At 40.0% G+C, this 26,306-nt stretch overlaps 1 non-coding gene across 1 annotated transcript; it reads left to right on the top strand.

The window, feature by feature from the left end:
* The first annotated feature begins 7,827 nt into the window (after positions 1-7,827).
* LOC146646117 (U6 spliceosomal RNA) lies at positions 7,828-7,933 on the top strand. The gene has a single exon (XR_014908946.1). It is a non-coding gene; the product is annotated as a U6 spliceosomal RNA (small nuclear RNA).
* The last annotated feature ends 18,373 nt before the right edge of the window (positions 7,934-26,306 follow it).

The following is a 26,306-nucleotide window of genomic DNA, read 5'->3' as shown; positions in this document are numbered from 1 at the left end:
ATATATCTTGTGCAGCTCGTATTTTTGCTCTCTTTCTCGTTTGTTTTTCATCCGGTCACTCGGGGTAATACTTCCTATTTATTGTGGTGCATTATAAAAAAAACAGCACACTGAGCCCTTGATTGTGTCATGCAGCAGTGATAAAGGTCTGTGACCCATTTTCTCACACAGTGACGGTCAGCGAGGGACAAATGTTTCCATCCCGGCCTCCTCTGTGATCTAATTACTGTATGAAATATTGATGCAGAGCTTGTTCCAGTCATTTCCTACATAACAATTGATCAGTTTTAGTCGCTGTTTATTTATAAACACGGCAATAAATTGGCATGAAATTATTCAGTTGCATAATCTGGTAACTTATTTATAACACAGCGTTGTTATAAAAATGCAAAAAAAGGCAGAATATCACAGCTGCACCATGTGCATATAATGAATGATTTATTGGTTTTTCCATAAAGTGGAGCCACAACACTAACTGTAGGGATGCAAATGGTGTTTGTCTTTTGTTTTCAAAACCGTCTCCTGGAGCTTTTTGGAGGTTGTCTAGTAGAGGTAGAGTCAGCATTGAAAGCTGCAGATACTGAATTGTGAAACCAGCGATGTGTTTGCTTGTACTACATGTTTTATTTGGCCTCTCTGCAACATGAACCTGCAGCCGATCTACTCTCTCTGTCAGCTGACCGGCTACCATGTGGAGCTCACACTGAACATAAACCCCAAGGCCCGGCTCACTTTATCTACGATGCTTCTTCAGCCGGAGGCATTGCAGAAAAGTACCAAAACTATAAAAATTATTTGATGCCCCGCTGATTTTGCAAGTTTGCTCTTACAAAGAAATGAAGAAATCTCTTAATTTTTATGGTGTCATGAAGACAGAATATCAAAGTCCCAAACTACACAGGAGATTGTTAGTGATCTGAAGGCAGTTGGACCAGGAGTAGAAAAAGTTGAGCCTTCACAAATTTTACCTGTATTTATTTAAAGCACTGGGTGCTTTTATTTAAAAGACTGAAACAGAGAAAAGCAGTAGAACCTCTCTCGTTTTGACTTTTTTAAAACTCACTTTAATTATCACTGTATCCTATCATATGCTATCTAGATGTCATGTGACTCCTCACATGACATCTAGCAGGGAATACTAGTTCCAGAGATAGAGATAAAATGGGATTTAGAGGATAGCGTCGCTGCTTTTCGACCTTCCGCTGGGACAGCTTTCCCCCCCCTTCCCTGGGAACCACGCTCATTAAAATTCAACACCACCCATCTTGCTGTGACCCTCCACCAGCATTACCGCAGCAGTCTGGACCGCAGCCAACCGTTAAAGGTTTGGGGTCGCCCTCAAAGTGTGACAACAATGGAGGGTTAATCAGCATTTGCCTGCAACTTTACTCGTCTCCATTTAATTACAGAACTGTTGGCAATGATCCAACGGAGAAACTGGGCACTCATCAGTGGACACACTGGGCCCATTATGGGCCTGGGAAAACAGTAACCTAGAATACATGCGGTGTGACATATTTAAACTCTAATTCTCTGCCTGAATTTGTTGTTGTCTCTCCGGATAATCAGCAGTTGTGCGACCTCTGGAACATTTCCTGTCCTGAAATCTAAAAGTGCTCACAGGGAGAATCCACACCTGCAGATGACTCGGCGTGCCTTGTAGGCAGTGTGTTAGGTCGGAGGCGAGGCTTTGTTCTGGCTCGTGCTGACGTCACCGAGCCATCATCAGCTGAGTCTTTGTTACAGTGTCTGTGGCCCTGAGAGGGGCTCCTGTGTCCTGCAGAAACTCTGCATGGAGCTCTGAGAGGATTCACACGGCAGGAGATTAAAAATGTCTCATTCATTTTAATAGCACGCTTGTGAACTCAGTTATATAGGTCCTTTAAAACGCAAGATATTGCACAATGAAATAATCAAAATAACATAAATATGATGAGTATTTATGTTATTTTCTGTTAAAAAAAAGAAACCCACATGATTCCTACACCAAACACAGTGTATAGTTTGCTACTTGGACCTCTGCGTCCTTGACTAAGGTCAAGCAGCACTGCTTTCTTTAGACACATGCGCCACCTTCAAACATTTCTTTGTGGAGAAGGATCTGTATTGCAGCAGGATGACAATTTTTTTTATAATCAGGTAGGAGCCGTTGGAAAAGTACTGCGTCAGTCAGTATCTTATCTATGCCGAGTGTAAATATGAGGCTTGCCCTGTGCCTGGAAACAGAGTTCATACAAGAGCAGATATGGTGCATGAACGCAGCCTCTTATCTTTAATTACCTCTGCAGAGGTGACTGTGAGGAGTCGAGCCTGGCAAGGTGATTGTAAATTGTACGTTAAAACAATAATGCAAATATCACTAAAATAAAATAAATTAACAAAAGTCGAATTAAAAGAAAAATGAACTTAAGCTGCTGGCAGTTTTACAGCATTACCAAATGAACTAACTTGCATTTTATCACGAACATGTAAAGGTTTTAACAGCATCGCTTGATTGGCCGCTGCTGACATCACCCTTGTAAAGGCTTTGTCATTGAAGAAGTTAAGGGTGATAAACGGGTGATAAACGGGGAAAAGGGACAGAGTGCCCTGCATGTTGGCCCAGTTCCAGTCTGCACTGCTGGACTTCTCTCGCTGACAGTCGCAGGTTAGTCTGACTGAGCTCAACCTTGTGATAAGGAAACAGGATCACAGTTTTAAAGGGCGAAAGGCTTGTAGAGTGCTCGTAATAACTGGACATTCAACCTTGATGTAAAGCAGCTCTATTAACAGGATACTGGCAGCTTTAAAATGTCATGAACCTTGAAAATTTCTTGTTTGGTCTCTTTTACATGTTAAATGTTTCCATGTCCTTGCTGCCATTTGTGCTAGTCATGTGGTGCTGCCAGACACCAAGTCAATCAAGATTGTATATAGTAAAATAGAGAATTCGTCTAAAGATGATAAAATGCTTTATAAAGCTGAGTGTATAATGTGTAAGGGTTACACAATATTGTGGTTCTGGTAATATAACATATAAATTAAATTTTTAATTGCCTGTGTACTTACACTGTAATATCAAAAATATAACAGCTGGGCTAACTGCACCCCAAAAACAAACATTAAGTTGGCTCTGTCTGCATTCATTCGTTTTGTATGTACTAGCAGAAAAGCATGTCGTGTTGGGTTGAGATCAGCTGGAATCCTATTTTGCCTTGAGAAACTGTTGGGTTGGTTTGCAGTATGCTTTGGGTCGTTATCCATTTGCACTGTAAAAGACTGTCTGGTCAGTTTCATTTGGCTGAATGTGAGCAGACAGTGCGGCCCAGTCCACTCACAGTTCTGCTGTATCAGCGGGTCAGATCATCAATAAACACCAGAGACTCTGTTCCACTGGCAGCCATACAAGCCCATGCCATAACATCGCCTCCACTGACGGATGATGTGGTATGTTTGGGATCGTGAGCTGTTTCGCTGTTTCTCTCCTTCTCTTTACTGGTTCAAGTTTATCCCAGTTTCATTTCACCAAACTGCTTATTAGTCTTGTGTACAATTAATTTTGAGCCTCTAAAAAATTGGGGACTATTTTTATAAATAAGGATAAATAGTAGCAAATTGATGGATGGATATTTATAAAAATTACTGTATAGTTTAGATAATTTTACTTATTTTTTATTACAATTTTTTGTAAAAAAAAACATGACTTTGTAGATAATACAAATCATCTAGATTGTATCAGAAATCAAAGGACGGATTTCTGCACATTTGAAACGAAATGTGCTGAAGATCAGAGAGGTGCTTGATGCTAATTAGCTGGGTTAGCTACCTGACTCAAGATTCCTGAGAGAGCGGTCCCAGTTGTGTTTCTTCTAGTTACAACAAACCATTATGGAGGAACAGACAGGTTCAAAGATCAGGCTGCTAGATAAGCACTCTTGTGGAGTATATCTATAGAGAACATGAGACAGCGATGTGCAGAGTAATCTACCTTTCTGCTTTAGTTCCCAGGTAGGGCACCATGATTGTATTTATAAGGCTTATAAGGGAATTATGTTTGATAGAAAACCAGTCAGCCCTGTTTCAGAGAATAAAAGAAAATCCCTACTCCAACTGTTGGAGTTTAAAAATAGCGGTAAAAACATCCAACTTCATTCCTTTGCAGTGAACTGTGAATCTGAACTACAGTATTCCAGGATCCAACCCGTTTCAGACTTACTGTCAGATCTATATTTTCCGTGTCTATGAGTACGTGCTGTCTATGAGTCACTGTGTCATGGGATGCTGCAAACCACTGTGCTTCTCTCAGAAAATGGAAACATAGGGATGAGTGCTCTACTGGGGAAATGAATGCAGAGACAGCTGACAGCCGGCTAACAATAGAAACTTGTGCATTAAGGAGACATTTTATTCCTACAGAAGATTCCCACTGGTAGGGAAAAAAAACAGTATGCATCATTGACTTACAGATTTCTTGTGGAAACACTGCTACACTGTGAACCGTAAAAGAGCTGAGAAACAGCTGCAGGCAATGATTGATATCTTTTGATTAAATCGGGGGGGGTTTAAAGGGGAAACTGTAAAAAGGAATATGTGTGTTGAACAATTATCCCTAGTTATTAAACAAATAAACCAAATGTCTTCAGATCAGTTCTTAATAGCAGGTGCTCTGGGTGTTTCTAACCCAAACAGTAAACTAATGTGCAAAAGCAGTGAGAGTAGTTACAAAAAAGTTTCCTTCATCTGTCCCTTATTTTCTTCATTCAGCAGCTCCTTAAAGACCTCCTTCCATCTTGTCAATACACGCTAGCTGCAAAGGATGTGCAGCTCCATCTCTCTGTTCAGGCCTCACATTTGCCACCTCTCTCCTTCCTGTATGCCTAGCTTCCAGTACTCCTGTCTGCTTTCCTCGTCTCCCTGACTTTCCTGCTTTTTCATTGCTAACCTCCTTTGAAGAGGTTAGCGATGAATTCCAGCACTAAGTCACATTGTAATCTTTCATCTGCCCAGAGAATACACCAAACACCTTGGAAGTTTCCCTCAACACTTCAGTTGTACTTTTACAAGCACCTGGTAACACAGAGCTAATGTTTAGATAAGCTAACTATTTAAGTTAGCTTGTTAGCATGATAATGGTTGCTATTCATTGTCTTCTTCTTCTTTTAGCTCGTCCCTTTAGGGGTCGCTACAGCAGATTATCTACCAATATTTCACCCTATGGCTGTCATCCTCTTCTGCCACCAGTTCTGTTCATGTCCTAACAGTTAGCACTGAATACAAATTACAAACCACAAAAGTGTAAAAGTGGATATAGCTACCATGACATCACTCTCTGGCTACTGAACTGTTACCCCTCAAGATAAATATTAATGCTGCCGCCATCTTAATTGCAATAAATAAAAAAGTACAATAACAGAAAAAAAATCCAGATACGACAAGGAGGGACAGGCCTGACTGAAACTGAGCACTCACTGGCTTACAACTTGCAATTGACAAGTCATTAGCCAGTATACCTTTGATTTCATACCACAGATAATCCAAAATTTTCAAAATAGTCCTGATTTTTTATGTAAAATTAATCAAAATTGAATCAATAAGCCCATAAACTCAGCAGGAAACTGTTTACAGCGTCACATCTGAAGGCTGTTTTCCTACTGCCTGATGCGGGTATCAGGCATGTCCGCACTGGCCACAGTTTTCTCTGAAGCTACACCCGTGTTTGAGACTGTCTATAAAACAACACTGTCTATGATGAACTTGTTGATACATTTTAGTCTGAAATAAAGTTGGGCTACCATGGCTAAAAATAACACCATCACCAAAGATCTTGTTTTGTGATTGCATAGGTCGACAGTGGTGCTTTGTCACACACAGAATGACAAGTTTTTTACAGACCTAGCATCACAGAGTGGAGAGTGGCAAAAAGGCAGTACTGCAGAAGCTAAGCAGTAAAACCATGAAACATTACATCTAGATGTTTATACCCACCTCAGCTCCACAAGGTTCAATTATGAATCAATACTGATGCAGTTAATAGATGGAGCTTTTAGTGGGAGTGTCCTTTAAAGATGATTACCAGTAAATGTGCCATTAAATCCAGAAGTCTGACCAGGTAAAGCTGATTCATTAGTACTACACAACAACCTGATTAGTCAGCACTTGCTGCATGTGAATTATAATTTACTGATCTAATATGTATAGGTTTCGTCCTTTTATTCATGCTACTACCTGCAGATTCATCTCCTCCTGGCTACGTGGCCCTGTTGGGGACAATGTGCATGTCATATAAAGTGTTCTGTAAGAAAAACACACATCAAGCTTGATTTTGAGACAGCAACAACAAAAAGAGGAGATGCATAAAGGCCATCATTAGTTTGCATTGTGCAGTGTGAACAAAGACAACAGAGGGCTAAATGAAACTTTATGTCCTTGACTTGAGGACTTTTGTTTAGTGGTCAGTAAACATGATAGTGTTCTGTAGTTTGTGGGATTAACTGGATTCTCAGCCTCACAACAATCCCTATTGTGTGCTTAATGCTTCTTAATGTAACCCCCCCACACACACACACACACACACACACAGTCAGCCTCATACAGACCATAGACATGAAAGCTGATCACAAATTAATGTCTTATTTACAATCCTTTTTGATAGTTTCTTGGTACATATTTGTCAGGTTCCTGTTGGCTTCTTTTGCATGAATGTATTTGTTGCTTTAATGCTGATTATTTTTTTTCCTATTGACTGTCAGTGTGATGCATCCCCCTCTCCCCTCACCCCCCAGCAAATACTCCCCCTCCTTGAGCCTGGTTCTGCTGAATGTTTCTTCCTGGAGTTTTTCCTTCCCACTGTCACCAAGTGCTTGCTTATAGCGGGTTGTTTTACTGTTGGGGTTTTCTCTGCAATATTGTAGTGTATAATATAAAGCGCCTCAAGGCGACTGCTGCTGTAATTTAGTGCTATATAAATAAAATTGGATGGAATTGAATATAATGAATGGGGCAGTAGTGCAGTTTGGCTGTACAGCAAGTCCTCCATGACGTCATGTCTTGCTACTTTGCTGCCATCTAGTTAGCATTTTCTTTGATTACTTGGCCAGGTTTGGCTTTGCAAAGAAGAACATTGATTTCTGGGAAAATGACATTCTCCCATAAATCTCTAATTAGAAATTGTTTAAGATATGCATTTCCCTCTTAGCAAAAAATCTTTCCTTCTCCTTTGCCTTTGCTTCCTCAGGCACACCCTATTTATGCGCTGTTTGACCTCAATACACATGTACGCTTAATCCAGTCACGTGCCATACCCATTTAGTCGTTGCTGCCCCGCCTACCACTCTTCCCTTTATTGATTCTTTTTTCTCCTCAGAGGAAAAACATCAGCCTTATTTTAACGAGACCTCCCTTTAAAGCCGTTTATTTCAGCCTCGTCTCACAGTGTGTGAGTTTGTGTACCCACAAAAACGTTCGCTGGAAGAGCTTTAATATCACATTTCAGTCACAAGACAATCCCACACCTGATGACAGAAGCTGTGTAGAAGCTTTGTCCTGTTTTTTCTACAGTGTTATAAAATCGGTTTTATTGATATTGTAGGTCACCTGATACATATTCCCAGCAATCATTAGCCAAAACGATGATGGTGTATTTTAGTTTTACTTCCTCCTTTTCCATTCTCAGCTCACTGACAGTATTTAAATACAGAACAAACAGCTCCAGCTGCAAAAGGCAAGTCTCCCCTGCAGCATCTTATGAAACGATAAAGCATTAATGTCAGTGCTGGATGTAAGGGAACAGTGTGTGCTAGAATGGCAAATGCAGAAGTCCTGTTAAAGGTGAGGGGATGTGGCACAAATGCTTGCTTCGGCAAGCGCGTACGCTAAATTGGATACGATACAGAGAAGATTAGCATGGCCCCTGCGCAAGGATGACACGCAAATTCGTGAAGCACAATGATCGGCTGCCCCCTGCAGCTTGGACCGAGGCGTGCCTGCTTCATGCCGTTAACAGTACCTTGAAGATCTCTAGGTGGGGACTGCTTTCCCGGCTCTCCATCACATCAAACAGCACTTTACATTAGCTCATGCATCTGCATAAAACATGGCATCTCTCAAACCCACTTATGCTATTTTTATCTGTGCATGTGAAAAAACATGGAAAATGCTGTGAAAGGGCCTTTTTGCACACAAGGACAGATTTTTTTAGTGCAATCAATGCTCTGCAGAAGAGAAAGGTTGTGTATTCTTGATGGGGCTTGGGGTAAATAGCCACGTCTGTTTTTATCTTGGTAATGGCACAGCTCAATACCCGCAATGGTCTCTAAAACGGACATTTATGACACTGATTCTCGGCCTTCCTGCAAATCCCCATCGCGCTGCAATTTCGGACACCGCCAGTGCCTCTTCCTTGAATTGCAGATCTGGCTCAGATTGGCTTGCAGATGTATTACGTGGGAGTGGAGACACACAATAATAACCGCGAGCCAAATACGGGGCAGCTGCGCTGGAGTGAGTGAGTAATTCCTGCTGTTGCTGTGGCAACTAGCCAAATGTGGCCCTTTTCGCATCACTGTCCTGTCAGGTGCCAGCATTACAGCCACAGAGATGTAATCATTGAGCTTTTACATATAAAGAACCAAACCGTGACCGAACATAAATTATGCTAACCAAGGGACGAATCAGAGGAAGAAAAAAAAAAAGAGTCCCAGCTGTTGTCCTGAACCGGAGCTGAGTGTTTATCTGATGAGGTTTCCAACAGAAACACATAACCAGCCCTGCAGGAGGCAGATGGGCTTCGGACTTGAGCCAGTATTTCCAGTCTGTTGAGGAGACGAAGCTGTAATGTTTTTTCCATTTCTCCTCCGACACCGTCAGAGGCTCTGCAGACCATAGCCACATATTTGAAGATCATTTAATGCCACTTCACTTTGGTAACAGTTTATCCCAGTGGTCACGTGTGATATTGCAGTGAAGGCTGCAGTATGTCCCACTGTTGACAGGACACCCCCGAGTGCAAACACGGTCACTTTTAACTATTCGTCCTATGAATTATTAAAAATGACGTATTATGAATACCCAGGTTAGAGTTAGGTTAGGTTTGGGGTTGTCACAGATGACATCTTAGCCTTCAGTGGGTTAATGATCTAAATAACTTAGTTGGTGTGGGGAGAAAAGTTGACATTTAACATAGTTAAAGTGAGTAACGTACCTATTAAGAGAATGGTGGTTTATAATAGTTATTTATTTTCATGCTAGATTAGATTGTGTTTTTAATGATTTAATTAATTTGCAATAATGAGGTGCCGTTTCTTCATGCCAGCTGGATTTGTTAATGTTGCAAACATTTAATCATCTTTGATGACTAAAACAGACTTGTTCCTTCAGTGTTTTTTCAGTCATCAACAGATGCTTCATCCTTCCTTGTCACACACTTAAAATAAAAATATTAACAAGCGCTTTGAAGCTTTGAGTTGCTTTTTTTGAGTGGTAACTTGTGTCGTTAGACAAAGCAGGTAAGTCCAAGTGAAAACTGAGATGCCTGATAAGAATACCATGAAGTGATAACAACGGAAAACATGAGGCCTTTTTTTTCCAATGATGGACACTGTGTGCAGCTATTTTTGCAGGTTCAAACATACAGTGTGCTCTCAATCCACAACACTGAACAGCATGTTCTGCCCTGCTGTGGTTAGGAGAGCAGAATTTAGTATATAAACTGTAAGGATATGCAAACAGTTAGATTTCAGTCATTTTTTTATTACACCACTGAAGAACTGAAGAATAAATGTTACCATACTGATGTTCAGCAGGTATAAAGATTACCAGCACACTTCATTGTATTGCCACAGAACGTTTTGTAATTGGCACTAAATGCAGAATAAACCTTATTGGTCATCCTGTGGTCAGGTATTTGCTGTTATCAAAGTGTTGGAAAAAGGGTGACATTAACCCGAGCTTTATCACATCAGGTGATTACACTGAAAACTCCAGCAATTAATTTCTCACAGCGCTGTGCTTTTAACTGAGATGCTTCAGCTGCGTGCACCAAAATAACAAAACAAATGCAGGTTTTCTCTATGTTTTGTAGATGGATTATCATGCCTTATCGTTAAACCCTGCAGATCTTCAAAAACCTTTAGGATCACTGTGTAGTCACCAGTGTTAGACTAAATATTTAGCGGTAATTTTATTCTGTCTCCAGCTGCTGGTAATTCGTGCATCTGCCACACAGGGCCAACAGATTACAAACCATTTTATTTTAACCCTCTCCACCGAGTGTTATCATATTTTACGCTAATTAATCTGGGCTTCTTTCGCCCATAAAGAGGCTCTGGGAGTATTACATAACACTCCTACTCTGTTTCTGCGCCGCTGCACAGCTGACGGCACCAGGAACCCTGCTGCATACTGCATGACATAACTCTCCATGCTGTCCTCCTTCATTGCTGTGTCTCTGTTTTCATCTCCATTTTACCCCCACAGGCGCTCTCTGCAGCTCTCTGCAGCTCCCCGCCTCCCTCCTTGTTCAAAGTTGGACTGTTTTAATATGGAAAAAAGCACGCAGCCGCTCAGTTTATTAATAGGAATCTAGTGTTCATCATCAGGCTCTTCACCATCTTCTGGATGGCTTACATTTCTCAGGCTTCTTGTGTGTAGGCTTTTTCTGACTCACCCTGTTTTTGGTTTCATCTGTTTTGGACTTTATGTTTTCTTGATCTACTCTTCACTCTACAGAAAACACACGGACCTGCCCTTATCTCTACTTTTATTTATGCTTCCTCCTCTGGATGCTCTCAGTTGCATTTTTTGTTATGGGGGAACTAGGCTGATATCAGCATAGCTGTAAAGCTAAAACTGAATCCACGTATACAGAGGTGTGTTTTTCAAATCTGCTTTTGTGTTCAAAAACATCTAAATTCACATCAAACACCATCAAGTCATGTCAGTGAAGCAAGTGGCAATACCACCCTAATAAAGAAATGCTGGCCAATCAGAGGTCTACAAACACCAATGCAGGAGACAAAAGTGTAAGATCTTAATTTTCTTTGTCCAAGGTCTGCTTTCAGTGACCTGAAACACCGTATACGCGTGGACAAAAGGAAAAGTATATCAAACTTCAAACTAAGTTTAAGGTATTTGTTGTGAGTGATGCTGGAAACAACATGGTTTTATGTGTTCCAACTTCAGAGATGCTCTTCTGCATAACCAGGTTATTTGAGTGGTTATTTGAGTTACTGATGCCTCCTACCAGGTTGAAGCAGTCTTCAAGCAATTCTCCTCTGAGCTCTGGCATCAACAAGGCATTTCAGCCCATCCTCTGCAAACTCTACAGATGATTGTGAGGAAAAGTCCCCAAAGACCTGCAGCTTCCAAAACACTCAGACCAGCCTGTCTGGCTCCAACAACCAATGCCACCTTAAAAGTCACTTAAATCATCTTTCTTCTCCCATCTAATGCTCAGTTTGAACTTCAGCAGGTCGTCTTGACCATGTCTACATGACTAAATGCTGCTGCCACGTGCTTAGATGATTAAATGTGTATACTGCGTTTTCATATTAACATTGTATTTGTTTATTTCCACCAGCCACGAGTGACCAAAGATATAGAAATCAGCACACATGTATTACTGCAGTGAGCCACACTACTGTATAATTAACTAAACTGAACTGTTATTTCAGCCCTGCCTGCTCTGCAGTTACTGATAACTGAAATTGTAGCCTGTGACATTCAGCTTTTTTCAACACAAACTCCCTACAGTGCTATTTAGTTACTACACAAAGGTCTCACTTGTATAAAAAATTTTAAGGCGTAGACATAATTACACCTTTTACTCTTAAACAAGGGCTCAGTCATCTCGGCGTATTTCATAGATGTTAAACGATGCTGTTTAAATCACCCTGAAATAATTAATACAGCACTGAACTGCTGTTTATAAAGCCTGAGTGGCCTTTAAGGATCATTACAGCCTTGGGAGTGTTGCTGTGGTGATTCAAGCTGCTGATGCAGTGAAGCATTTTGAGTGTTTATCACCCCCGTGCTAGAGATTATGCAATCAGCACAGCCTGACAGAGCCACAGCATCTCACTGCCTACTGTCATCAGCACTGTGTGTGACTGCAGCCTCGCCCAACTCAGGCCATAACGCTGCCTTCACAGCCGAGTGTGTGGCGTCCTCTAGTGGTCAGAAAGTGGGATCGGCACAAGCCACAAAACTCCCAGAAAGACGCACCAGATTGACACAAAGGGACATGAAATGACCAAAAAGTGACACACACAGACACCCAAAGACCTGAAAATTACACCGAGATGTAAAAAACAAAAACAAAAATCACAAATAAAACAATTGCAAATGAGAAAGTAACCACAAAGAGATACAAATGAACCATTAAGACGTTCAAATTGGCGACAAAGTGAGACAAAATCCAACAAACTGACCACAATAATATGAACAATTATTGTTTAAAAAACCCCACAGAGCTGAATACGTTTCTGTTGCGATTGCTCTGTTCATTTGACTGTACTGGTCATTATGATGAGTGACAGTGAAGATATATGTTGTTTTTTTTAATATAAAATATCCCTTTGTCAAGCTTTTGAACACACAAACACCTAGTGTCATTATAGTGTCATGAATCAATATGAGTTTGAATTGTGTCATTTTGTGTTGCATCTGGCATTCTTGTCCAATGTATTGCTATTGTAAATGCAGAGTTGGAGAGAGGACTTGTTGAGAGAAATGTCCTTCATACACGACTGCTTGACAGCTGATTTATGCTTCTCTTTATGAGCATGATTTAAAATCTTTGTTGTTTAAATGTTTTTAAATACATCTAACTGTGCACAGATCAGGGAAATCAACAATTTTTAGCAAGCGTGATAATATGATTTTGGATTTTGCTTCCAAAAACCAAACAAGCTCTGTTTTTATCCTCTGTATTTGTAAATCCCTGTGTAGGACGTCTTATTGTGTGGGCCCATTGTGACATAATCTGTACATGTAATGGAAATTATGTTTCTACATATGCTCTGTTCCTTTCAGAAAGCCATAGCCTAGCTGTCTAACAATGCTCTGCATGTACTCGTGTCCGCAGTGGTCACAGCCTTTGCTACCCAGCACCACAAATAACTGCATAAAATTTGCACACAATTATTGAAGCAATAACAATTGACCCCTCATCACAGATTATTCCCACAGTATGGACATGAACTGTGATCTGTTCATTGAAACAGTCATTCTCCCCCCCTTGGTTTTCTTCTTAAACATAAGATAACCTAAGTATTTGTGCTTTTGGACCTATTGAGGAGTCCTGACCCTGACTTAAGCAGCACTGCCTCGTGCAACAAAATAAGCTCTATTATTATCTTTTTGTTTGCAGGAAAATTGCAGGTTTCCCCAGAGGAAGATGTATTACACCGTGACACACTGACAAGCTGCTCTGCCCAAAATAAACTTCAGGGTGAGATCAGGCCTTGGATTTGAGTAAATTATAGGTTTTTGTTCTTAATACAACACATTCATGTTGACATGGGTGAATCTTGAGAGCTGTATATGGGCTAACCTTTAGGATGAACCTTGTAGGTTGTAGTGTTTGTTGTATATGACAGTTTAGGCTGGAAAAGATGCCCACCAGACCTTTCGTGCAGCCACCTTCAGCTGCTGCTTATTTATGGGTCTCTCTGCATTCAGTTTTGTCTTCAGTGACTGAGATCAGGTGACTCGTTCATTGTAGATTCCCATTTCTTTGCTGTGAGAAACTCTCTGGTAGTTTTGCAGTATGCTTTGGGTCATTATCCATTTTCAATGTAAGCGCTGTGCGATCAGTTTTGCATCATGTGGCTGAATCTAAGCAGAGAGAGTGGCCACTTGCGCTGCCATTTCATTATATTGAGAGTTCTAGCGAACTAACTTGAAAATTAATCTTATCTTCAGGATGGTGATGATCACCATGTTAGTTTTTGCAATCTGTAGTTTCCTTATTTGGACATGAAGTTGCTGTGCTCACTTATTGGCTAAATAAAAGCTATATGGATGAAAGCATAGACACATATATGTGCTAATTTCTGTTAAGTAACAAACTAACATTTAAACCACCGCTTATTTGAATAAGTTGTACCACACAGCAAGCTATAATGACTGTCAGCTAGCTGCACAAAAAAAGAAAAAGAGGCAAAACAAGCATGAAAACTATGAGAAGGTCTAGTTTGGTGATTCCAGTTAGCGAAAAATGGTGCTAACAGATAGCGATTAGCTACAGCTGCCTGTGTTAGCACACCTGTTAGTTAAAACTAGGGTTGCCAACTCCCTGAAAAATAAATAAGGGACACCTCGTGGCCAGGGCCGGGCAACCCAGTTGTCTTCACCCTTCCCAGCAAGGCTGGACTGGGACAAAAAATCGGCCCGGGCATTTTGACTAGAGACCGGCCCACCAGGATAAAGATTGAAATGTGACGTCATTCAGGGATAAAACCGCAAAGGATTCTGGGAACTTGTGGCAAGAGGTACTAGCGCACGCAGGCTTTCAATTGAACTCAGTTACACAGCGATAAAAAGAAACCCAAAAAATGGCAAGAAGCTGTTGTATTATTAACTGCAATAGCCGGTCGCATGACAGCCACGGGAAGCCGACGGGTAAAGAGATCGTTTTTTTTTTATCGGATTACGTCGTTGAAGTGAAAATTTTTAAGCCATGTTTCCGAAGTAAGAGCCGACGGATGGTCTGGATCAGTGTTGGTCAAGTTACTTGAAAAAAGTAATCAGTAACTAATTGCTGATTACCTCCCCCAAAAAGTAATCCCGTTACTTACTGATTACTTATTTTCAAAAGTTATTAATTACTTAGTTACTTAGTTACTTTTTAAAAACACGATTTACAACCTGAAGAGGTGATAAAGCGATAGAGCTTTCAGCCCAGTTCTACTTTTTCTACATAATCCATCATACAAAATGTAATCAAATGGAAAAGTCTCTTTTTAACTTGTTTTATTAGTTTTAATCTTTATATGCAACATTCTCTGACTGGAAGAAATTAGTTTAACATTTAAACCTATTTTCTGCACATTCCAGCACATAAAATAAAATATTTTGTGTGTTTACACTCAGTCTTTCAAATAGATGCAAGTAAAACACAGCAGAAAATAAATAAAGTCAAAGACTCAGCGGTCCTGTTGCTCTATTTTCACCTGTAAAGCAGGAGTTAGGTAGGCGGAGGTTTACCCTGGTGCAGGTGTGCTGCGGTCAGTGGAAGGATATGGCAGTTCTGTGAGTTTCCCATTACATCGTAGCTACTCGGTGCTTGCTTGGAAGTTTAGGGTTTTTTTCGCTGTAAAAAGAAGTTTTCTTCCCACGCACAGCGGACACTAATGTTTTTGTCACTTTTTATGGAATCAAACTCAAAGTAAGGTCAGTACTTCCACACTTTAAACGCTGCACGCTCATACTCTCTCTGCACTCGATATGTGATCCACTGTTGATCTGCACACAGCTGTTGTCACTTACGTCACTGCCGTGAGACATTCTCGCAAAAGATTCACGGTTTTAGTAACGCAGTAACGCAGCGTTCCTACGGGAAAGTAAAGGTAATCTAATTACCGTTTTTGCAATAGTAATCCCTTACTTTACTCGTTACTTGAAAAAAGTAATCGGATTACAGTAACGCGTTACAAATAACGCGTTACTGCCCATCTCTGGTCTGGATATACCAAATATAACATCTCAGAACACTCCAGCTCACATGTTAGTCTGATCCAAGCATTCCCACAAAGGTCAGAGTTTTGTAGTAGTTAATGCGTCATTTTTCTTAACATAATTGGTGATATAGATTACAAGCAAGTCTGGCGCTGAACAGAAATTGTCGCGCTATGCTCCTTTGTTTATTGTGCATAAATAGTGAATTGTCCTGACACAATATTGCGTTTCGCTTCTGTTATAACCATGGTACACTGACAAAACCATATACTTTTATTCACAAGATAAAACAGTTGTTTTGTATCACTAATTGTCCATTGCGATTACAACATACAATATTATTGTCACTGCTACATTTCTGTAATGCTACTGTAACCGGTTTCTGCTTCATCCCGCTGCAACAGTTCGGCCCAAACAGACTCCTCGACTCTGCGTTGTGTAGTGTTTTTAAAAAGACAAGGAGTCTCTGATCGATCGTTGCCACTTTATTTCCTGAATGGAAACAACGGTGTATTATCAGTGCACAGGCTCGCCATACACCACTCCGCACAGCACACTCTCGTATGGCTACGGCAGACTGGCAGCGATTACTGCAGCAATATTACAATTTCTAATATACAATAAAATAACAGCAACAACAAATGATGTACCTGAATGGAAACAACGGTGTATTATCAGTGCACAGGCTCGCCACACACCACTCCGCACAGCACACTACGGCAGAACATCTCATTAGCATTCCGCTTTAGCATACAGTTTCACACATTAATAAACAAATGAAAAGTACATAAAACTGGTGTTGGACATGTGTCCACTAAGCACTTATTACACTCGGTGCTCTTCAGCTAATCAAACATGTTTTATGTGTCTGTACTACTTAGCTATATTGTGTGCGGAACAATACAACTCACCTCTCGTATGGCTACGGCAGACTGGCAGCGATTACTGCAGCCAGCCACACCGAGAGGGGGCGCTGTTTCCCCATTACACTGATATTTGTGGCAAGTGGAATAATACCACATAAACACTGTTACACTACCAGAAATTATTTCCACTACTAATTAATTACCGTTGAGCTCAAAGGTCCTATTAATAAACTGTTAATGAATGTGTATTTATGAAGACGATTTGTGAGACTGGTAAACTTATGATATGTACAATAGTCTTTCGTTCTACACGGTGCGTTTCAAGGTCCTGCACCCATCCGTCGGTAAACTGTACCTGGGCTTGTTGCAGTGACCTGAAGTTACTAAACTTCATGAGTGTATGCACTCACTCCAAGAAGCGTATAATTATAAATCTGAGCGTGGTGAAAGTTGGGCAGCACGCTGACGTCTTTTGTCCACTCTTTCACTCCTTTGATTTTTTCCTCGTATCTTTTCTTTGTCTTTTCGTCGAGTCTGTCTTTGTACGGACCGGCATTGTTCTCCTTTTGTTTTGTACATTCCTTTTTTGTGCGGCAAAGAAAAAAAAGAAGGTATTGGAACCGGAGAATGAACGTTTTGCGGTGCTGCAAATGTTTGCATTTGATGCGGTACTTGGATTGTTTTGCCACGAGTTCCCGGCATGCAATGCGCGAAAATCACGTGATTGCTAAACAAGGGGGAGGGTGCATCCAGCCTATTCGGCTGTAATTGGTCCAGCCCAGAGTCGATCATGACCAATTGGCCAATCCAACACCTTTCATTATATATACCCTTCCTAAAAAAAAAAAAAAAAAAAAAAAAAAAAAAAATCCATCGGCCCATAAAAACAAAAAATCGCCAGCGGCCCACCGGGCAAATGCCCGGTATGCCCGATGGCCAGTCCAGCTATGCTTCCCAGTGTGGTAGCTCTTTTTTGTGTGTGAAATTATTTTTTTAACCATTTGACTTGAAGTTGATTTAAGCAGATGCATATTCTTTGTGATATGAACACATGGGAAACAAATGATCATTTAGCCATTTATTTTTAGCTCAAAATGACAACATTAACACAATAAAACAGGTCTCCTTCTTAAACAGAAGCCTGTCATGCTTAACTTTTGAGAATATAAGTAAATCTTCCTTTAAAAGAACTCTGTCCTGCTTAACTTAAAATTATATAAATTAATAGAAAGCAATAGAACGAAAAATATTCTTGTAACTGTGCACATATAGTGCATTTAGTACAATTGGCTTCAGTTGAGGTATTATTTCAGCTTTTCTAAAGCTAATCAGCTGCTCCTGTTTGTAAACCCGCTTGTTCCCATGATTACGCATCATAACTCATCATCATTATTCATCTATGTATTACTTTTATGTATTAGTCATCTATTTGTTGTAATCATCTATCCTTACAGATGTTTATTACACAAAATAAGTTATATTATCACACTTCTGGCCACATAGCGCTGATATTCACTGCACATGCCCATATTAACTTTTTCCAGCCAGGTGTTTTCCTTTTCCCATTCCTCCCTGTGCTTTTGCAGCCTATTTTTCTTTCTCTGAGCGAACAAACATTGCTGCTCTAATGCTGGGCTCACACTGTGCGATTTTTGGCCCATTTTGAGACGATTTCTGAGTCGTGCGACGGATTTGGTGATCAGCCCGATTTTGGCCTTCATCGTGCGTCGTGTAGTATACGTGGGGTAACGAGAAGCGATTAACACCTCACGACCAGCTCCCGATCATCAATCGCTCGTGAGGGTGTCACCGCAGCTGCTCACACTGCGCACGCGCAAACACGTAAACGTCGGTGAAAAAGACGGAGCAGCACAGCTGTGCAGCGTGTGATCTGGACACAAGCGATGGAGGCACAACTTGTAGAACTTTAGAAAGCTCATCCGAGCCTTTTCCATGTGGCATCACAAAATGATCACGACCACAACAACCGTGAAAATAGTTGGATCTACATGCTGCTTAATCACAGCTGCCTGATCACTGTTTTTCATTAGCAATTTAGCAAAGTTGATGGTGGTGGTGTGTGTGTCTGTGTGAGTGAAAGACAGAGAGAGCGAGCGACAGATTTTCTGTTATAACCTTCGTGTTATGGAGGCACAGTGTGAGCACTCAGGTCGCATCAGAGCATCGGGTGGTATAGTGTGAGACCTGCATCGTGACCTACCAACTTCTAACCCCTGCGAGTCAATCGTGCAGTTTGAAAATCGCACAGTGTTTGCCCAGCTTTAGGTGTACTGTCATCCGAGACTTGCACCGCAGTGTCGGCGTTTGTTTCCCTGTTGGCCATGCTTCTTGTTGTGGTCATCTGTTGTCTTCCGGTATTTTCTCTGTAAGCGACCTTTCCTCGACCAATGAGATAATCTGAATTGTCATACTCGAATTGTCATAAGTGTGCTGTCAGCTCATTGGTCACAATGCAGGAGAGGGGCTGGGAATTATGTTTTCAAACAAAGCGTTAATTCCATTAACATTTATAGACTACTTTTGATTCTCACTATATTACGGGACAGTGTGCGTCCCTTATTAGCTCAATACGGGACGTGTACTTTTGTTTCGAAATACGGGACGATTCCGTATTTTAAGGGACGGTTGGCAACCCTAGTTAAAACTCACACCCCCAACTCTAATATTCAAATGGAAATATAATTAAATTCCCCCAGTATCATTTTTGTGAAACGAAAACTATCCATAGTTGTGATAGTTAATGGTTGTGATGGTAATTACACAAATGGTGGAGTACTAAGTTGTAAGGTGAAAAAGCAAACTAGGTTAGCTGAGCTGCATCTGTAGACTGTATAGTTTTAATATACCAAATACTAACCAAAACTGAGAACAAATTCCTCAAATGGTCTCTTAGTACAATTAGCCATGCAGCTAGCTGTTACATTTGTCCTATAATTGCATTTAACATACTCCAAAATGCACAACAGTAACTGTCAGTGACTCAAAGGCTTTGTGCTTTAAAAATTATAGTTGTAGTTTATCAAGTTTGATTCAGAACTGCCTGATGCCACTGAATTCTTAAATATATTAATAAGGGCAAACTAAAAACTGCAGTTATAAACATTTAAGAAATAGCCACATATTTTCAAAGCTATGTTTAGTAAGTTCACATCATATTTTTGGTGTTAACTGTAGTTGTGTCAAAAAACAAACAAACTGCTGAGTCCATTTGCTCACATTTTGGTCATGTCCATCAGTTTTAGCTATGCAAATCTGACTTTAACAAAATTAAAGGAGACTGAAACCAATCTACAGCTGTATATATCCCTTCAGCGGGCAGTTTAGGGTTAGGGATGAATCTTCTTGTGAGTGAAAACAACTGCTAAATCCAATGTAAATGCAGCCAACCTCAGAGTCACTCAGTCTCTATTGGCTGCTGATTGAGGGCGGACGTGAGCTTGAGCTGGGAGTGACTCAGTGTGAAAGGTCAACTGATCCCCCACATGGGGAGTCTTTTTGTCCACCAGGCTGCCTCTGGGGAGACTAGAAAACGTGCTTGTGGTCTTGTCATCGCCCCAATTTCATCATCACTTGAAAACTGCTAGAAATCTCTAAAGCGGCCACTATGTTGGTTCAATAAGGCCGCTTATTTTTAGGTCCATAATTTTGTTCTTTAACTCTGCTAGGGTTGCTTTGCATGAGTCACAGTTCAAAATTATGCTTACTTATGTTATACTGGGCTTTGGGTGCAGACCATCTGTTCATCTTCTGTCTGAAAGAAGAGTTTGTAAATAGTAAACTTGCTTCCATATAACAAAGCTTATGCACAAGTCCAGTAAGGAAGGTTGGAATTTGTCTGCCTGCTTCCTGGGTGTACATCTGCTACTCTGGTCTATACATGACTTCCACTTTCCCACGCTGACAGACTAAATATTGACAACACTACTCTATTCTTGCCCAACTTCAGCATCCAGTTTAATTCTTAGTGCTCTTCTGTCATTATGTCTTTCAGACTTTTCATGTAACCCACCTCACCATGGTCACTCAGACCCATCCAGGCCCCCACCAACATCTAGACTCTGTCCTAATTCCTATCACCGCTGGGATTCGGATCTGCCATGATGGATCATAGGAGTTTAATAAATAGATTAGATTCGTTCACTTCTATATTACAATAAGTCATGTTCAACTGTACCAAAAGACCTCTCCTTGAACTGCGTTTCAAAAAGCTTTTTTGATTATAGTGACTTTTTGTGCATGAGTTGACCTCATTATTTCTTCATTATTTAATCTCAGCATCCTCCTCCTACTGTGAGAGTAAATGGAAAAGAAAATGAGGGAAAGTGTAATGACCTTCTGTGAACTGCTGAAAACAGCACAATAATAATAAGCCTGAACACTGAATAGTGTTTGAGTGTCTTAAAGTCCCCTTTATCCGTAGTTTTTATTATAATAATGTATCAAATGTATGAAAATAACCTGACTGTAAGGAAGAGGACTCCCTTACTACGTTTTATATTATAATCTGTATAGCACTTTAAGAGCACCTTTCCACTTTATTAAAAGCACCTTATCAAGCACTTTATTTAGCATTGCACTTTAAGCATGGATTTGCACAGAAGTTTAATTATTTATTGAATATTTATTGGGGAATATTTATAAGGTTTACCAGTAAGGACAACTAATGCAAATGTGTGTGTGCAGGTCTAGAATTAAAGGGGTGCAAAGAAGGGATTGTAAGATGTGAGCATTCACCTTTCTTTCCTGTGTCCTCTTCAAGGTGTTTGGGCAAATGCTTCCCCAGCGGTCCAGACACCATTTAAAGCTTCCGGGAGAGACCATGGTTTAAGGGAGTGTGGGGAATATTTTGTGCTTGGGTTTTGGGGTTTTTATAATAATGGGTTTGGTGTAAGATTAAAGTGTAAAATATTTATTAATGTGAAATATATTTATATATTTATTTATTCAAGTTGATGTGTTGTATACTATGGCGGAAGGTATGGATTTAAGAACTTACCTGTGAATGGAATAATGGTTTAGTCTGTGACAGCTGAAGGTATTTAAGGCTGCCAGTTGTCATTAGCTGGGAAGTGGATTGTTTGTAAGAAGCTGTATACTAAATAAATACTTTTTGTTGCCTTGGTCCATCTCACTGTGATTCCAGCTGCTAAGGGCCGCCCTGTGACCTGCATAAGGTGTCACTCATGGTGATAAGTATTATGTTAACCTTGCAGTGTTACAGAGCTTTATAATGTGTAACCAGCTAATTGTTAAACATCTTTTGGCTAACTCGCAAAAATTTAAAAACACCCAAGAGCAAAAAGCTAGAAATCTGCTAATGATAGTGGAGAACGTAGCTGCTAAAAGGATAGATATTTCTCCAGGAGCTGATGGAGACCAAAAAGAGAGCAACAGTAAATAACTAACTCTTATAATTTATCTTACCTGGTGACCAAAAACATGTGACTAATGTGGCTCCAGTCTTTCTCTGAAAGACTGATTTAATGATAGTTTGAATTGAAGGATCAGTTGAGAACCTAATATGTATAACTAGACTGGTATGTGCATTTTCAGCTGCAAATTTCCATATTTGTTCTTTGGGGTAATATCTACTTAAAAGTGCAATGCAATTTACAAGCAGAGAATTTGAAGCTTATTTTTTAAATCCCTGCAGCATTACTATAAGACTCACCAGCCACTAGATTATTATAACATTGGACTGGAGCCTCTTTTGTGCTTAGCTGACAGGAGTGACACCCGGTGTGGTCTTCTGCTGCTGTAGCCCATCTGCTTCCAGTTTTTTTTGTGTTTTTTGATGCTCTTCTTCATACCCAGTTTGTAACAAGTGGTCATTTGAGTCGCTGGTGCATTCCTATCAGCTACAAGCAGTCTGGCTATCCAACAAGCACATCACTTGCTCACTGTGTATTTTCTCGCTTTTTTAAACTATAGAAGGATAATGAAGTTTAAACTGTAAACTTTGAGAATCAGAGTTCATTTTTGCACACACTGCAATAACATCCCTGCATCTGCCACGTGTCCTGTCCTGTTCCCTCATGAGAAGGCACCGAATCTAACAACCGGCTCTGTACGGAAGCTAAAAATTTAATGCACATTGACAGCAGGGAGTGAGTTTTCATTGCGTGAGGTGTCTTTTTATCCAGTCTCCCTTGGCAATACTGTATGTATTCTTAAAATAACCCTGAGTAAGCATTTTAAAAGTTTGCAATCGCTTTAAAGGAAGCTGCCAGATGCTAGGAGGGGGGAAAAAACACGAACAGAACACTAAACAAGACACACTGTCTTTATTTTTGCAGTGGGAATACAAACTTGGAACACAACCATCCATGGAGCATTCACACAATGGGGTTTTTGTTGTTTTTTTCCAGTCAGTGTGCTTTTTGTACAAGCGCATTTTGGAGGAGAGACATCAGAAGCCTGTCACAATCAATGCAGTTAAAGGCGACTTCATGAGACACACATTTGGAAAAAATGAACAAAACGCAGTCCCATTTTCACCACTTAAACACATTCCTGTCATAAGAAAGGCAAAGCAGTAATGAACACACATGACTGATGAACTTTTAATAATAACTGTCCTTAAATATAAGTTTTGCAAAAGCTCAGGAAGGAACCTTGTTTTTACTTTCGGTGGGATTCTGTCGTTTTCACATTTCACTTAAACGATCAGCCGAAGATTCATCAGCCTGCTATGTACTGCTGCTTGTGAAGCTTCATGTTTACCATCAAAATGTCAATCTGCTCAACAGCTAAAATTGTTTCTGTTTTTTTTCAGTGATGCTTTTAGTAGAGTAGAAGGCGAAGGTCAGGAGATGGAGAGGAATGTGTAAAGGAAGAACCTATTAAATTTTGATGTGGATGGGACATGAGCCTTGATGGAGGACTACTTTTTTTGGTTATTTAATACACATTTACCTGACTTTTATCTGAAGAGTGGGCTCTGTAAGTATTTTAAATTAGAGCCTAATAATTTACAGGTTCAGTCCAAAGGTATAACCTCCATCAGCACCTTTAAAAGTCACGAAAGCCCATTTCAGACAAGCACATCCTCCCCTTTAATCTCAGTGTAATCTACAGATGGGCACTCACATGATTACAACCACTGAAATTAGGGGGGAAACTAAACAAAACAGAGGCATCAGCACACTGATGACTTGCACAGGCTTTTGGTCAACATGAAAAAGCACAGGCAGGACCGGGAGGAATGCAAGCACAAGGTTTAAAGAGGCAAAGGAGGATGGCAGGAATGGGCCACTCAAACGGCCCTGCAGAAGGAGATGCACTCCCACCACCGCAGCAGTATCTCTACACACTGGGGAGGAAGGTGTCTCTGCCACTGGGAGCACATTAATATAACGTCAGAATGACAGAACACCATCACATTAGTGGATTAAAGGTTACCCATCCCTTCTCGTTTCTTTAATCTGAAAGTGTAAATGCTGATTTTAGCTGGTGTCCTTTTGTGGCATCAAGTTAAAATGATCGATTATTGACTTGTAGCTGACTTGTATTGATCAAAAAATAAATAAATCAGTATGTTTGGTTACAGGTTTCAGTGAAATGTAGTTGCCTTAAGTCTCAAACTTGCTGGTGTAAATTTCTGCTGACCTTAAAAGCTGTAACATAATGAAAACATTTTTGGCTGATGCTTTTTTATGTTTCCGATCCCATCTTATTAAACATTACCCATTTCCACTTGATATGTCCTTAGTAAAACAAACTTTAGTACTATGAAATACAGAACATGACTACATTCACCTTAGGAAATTCAAACCTTGCAAACTTGCATCTGCGAGTAAGTCAGCCCGTTTGCTGTTTGGTGTAAATGCACTGTCCTGTAAAGGGACTGCCTCTGAATACCCACTGGAGCTGAATCTTTTAAACTCCTGTCTAATGGACTCCAAGTTCAGATGCTCTGGATGACCCTGAGCTGCTTTTAGCAGTCCAGCAGTGTGTTGGGGTGAAACATAACAGAGCCCTGGTTCAAATTCATTTAATTCAAGCAGTCCATGTCTCATTCATATTTTCTATATTCAACTAAAGATCCCAAATAATAACATTAAAAAAAGTGCTGTTTATATATTAATTGCAAAAAATAATACTTTGTAATTTAGATTTTACAAGTCACGTAAAAAAGAAAAGACTGGAAACAAGATTTTGACATATGATCTGTCTGACCAGGAAGCTTTAATGCAAAAGTTCACCTTTTGCATTCACAGTTTACATGTTGAAATTAGGCTTTGCTTTTAAGCCACATTTATGTAATGGAAAAAGGAACTAGTTTTAATTAAAATATCTTAATACACACTTCCCTCCCTGATTTTGATCCGGTATTTTTCTTAGAATTACATGTGCAACAGACGTGATGTGGAATTTGTAACATTTCATTATTTCTGTAGCATCATTGCAGTGATCCAGTACAAAACTTCAATTTTCAAAATATAAAATGAGCTCATAGTGACGTTCGACATTATACCTTTAACTTCTTGTAAAGGTTTACACAGAAAAGTCTGTAGCTAGCTGGTCATCCAAATTACAAGTCAAAAGTCACTTTCTGTTTTGAACTTGGGAACGAAAAACAACTTACAAAAAGCACGATTAGAATCGCATCCAAATTTACATACTGAAGTCGTTTTTTAGCGTGCCGAAACCAACGAATGTACTGAAATACACTAGTTGCATGTTTCTGAGGGAACATTAGAGGATGTGTCGCAGGACTCCACACCGGGCATAAATGTCCTATTATGCAACGCACTGAGATCTGATATCAAAAATGCTTCAATTTAAGTGTTTAAATTTAAAAAGTTTTCAGTTTGCCAAGGATAAATTTATTTGTGCTCGGCTTAACTCAGATGAGGTTGGGTTACCATGGCAACATGGCTCTCAGGAAGTGACATCCTACAAGCCGAGTAGCGTGTCGGAACATATACTACTGAAATGTGAAAGATTCCCAGTTAAACATGACAAAAGGAATGACGCACAAATAATCGGCGTAGCACTATTTAGCTTTTAGCAGCAGCATGTAATGTATTTTTAAGCATTGGTCAACAACTTCTATGTATATTTAAATGCTTTTGCATATAAATACCATGTTAATAGCAAACTACACTCTGCCTCTGCTTGTAAATACATTCTAATTATAACTAAAGCATGACCCATTTCACTTTTTAACAATCCAACAAGCAATTCATGAAACGTAGCAATGTATTTGCACAAAAGCAAAACAGGCTTTATGGTGCTGGTTTTGATATTAGCAAGAATATGTCTCTGTTTTAAAGTAAGAATTCCTTCATATTCTGTGTTTTTGTCAACAAATCATATGAAAAAAAAAATATAAACTATCCCAGTAAATGTGTAATTTTTATGATCTCAGACAAAGACACTGTGTATTTTGTATTTTCCCACATGCACTCTTAGATGGAAAAAAAAACATACAAACAGCCACAACATCCACTGCATAAACTAGTCCCCACACATGAACCTTCTAATTGTTTGGTAAAAAACTACAATGCCCATGTGTTTTTGAGGAAATTAGATACATTTAATGAGCCTCGTTAAATGTATCAGATTATGAACCAACTAAAGCGGAGCTGAGGGCCACCAAGATGCACAACATTATTGGTTTTGTTGACAATCAAGAAAAAATGTAAATAAAAATCTCTCCAGCTTTATCCTTCAAAGCCCTGCCATGTAACCTCAACAAAACATTCACACTCATGCAACATCACGATAGCCTAAAACACGTGAACCCTTGTACATATTTGG

Source organism: Rhamphochromis longiceps, linkage group LG19 (genome assembly GCF_057381845.1).
Source record: "Rhamphochromis longiceps isolate RC_006_pf linkage group LG19, R_longiceps_female_GT1.1, whole genome shotgun sequence".
Taxonomy (NCBI): domain Eukaryota; kingdom Metazoa; phylum Chordata; class Actinopteri; order Cichliformes; family Cichlidae; genus Rhamphochromis; species Rhamphochromis longiceps.
Note: the sequence above shows the minus strand (reverse complement) of the source record. Positions and strands in the feature narration are given on the sequence as shown.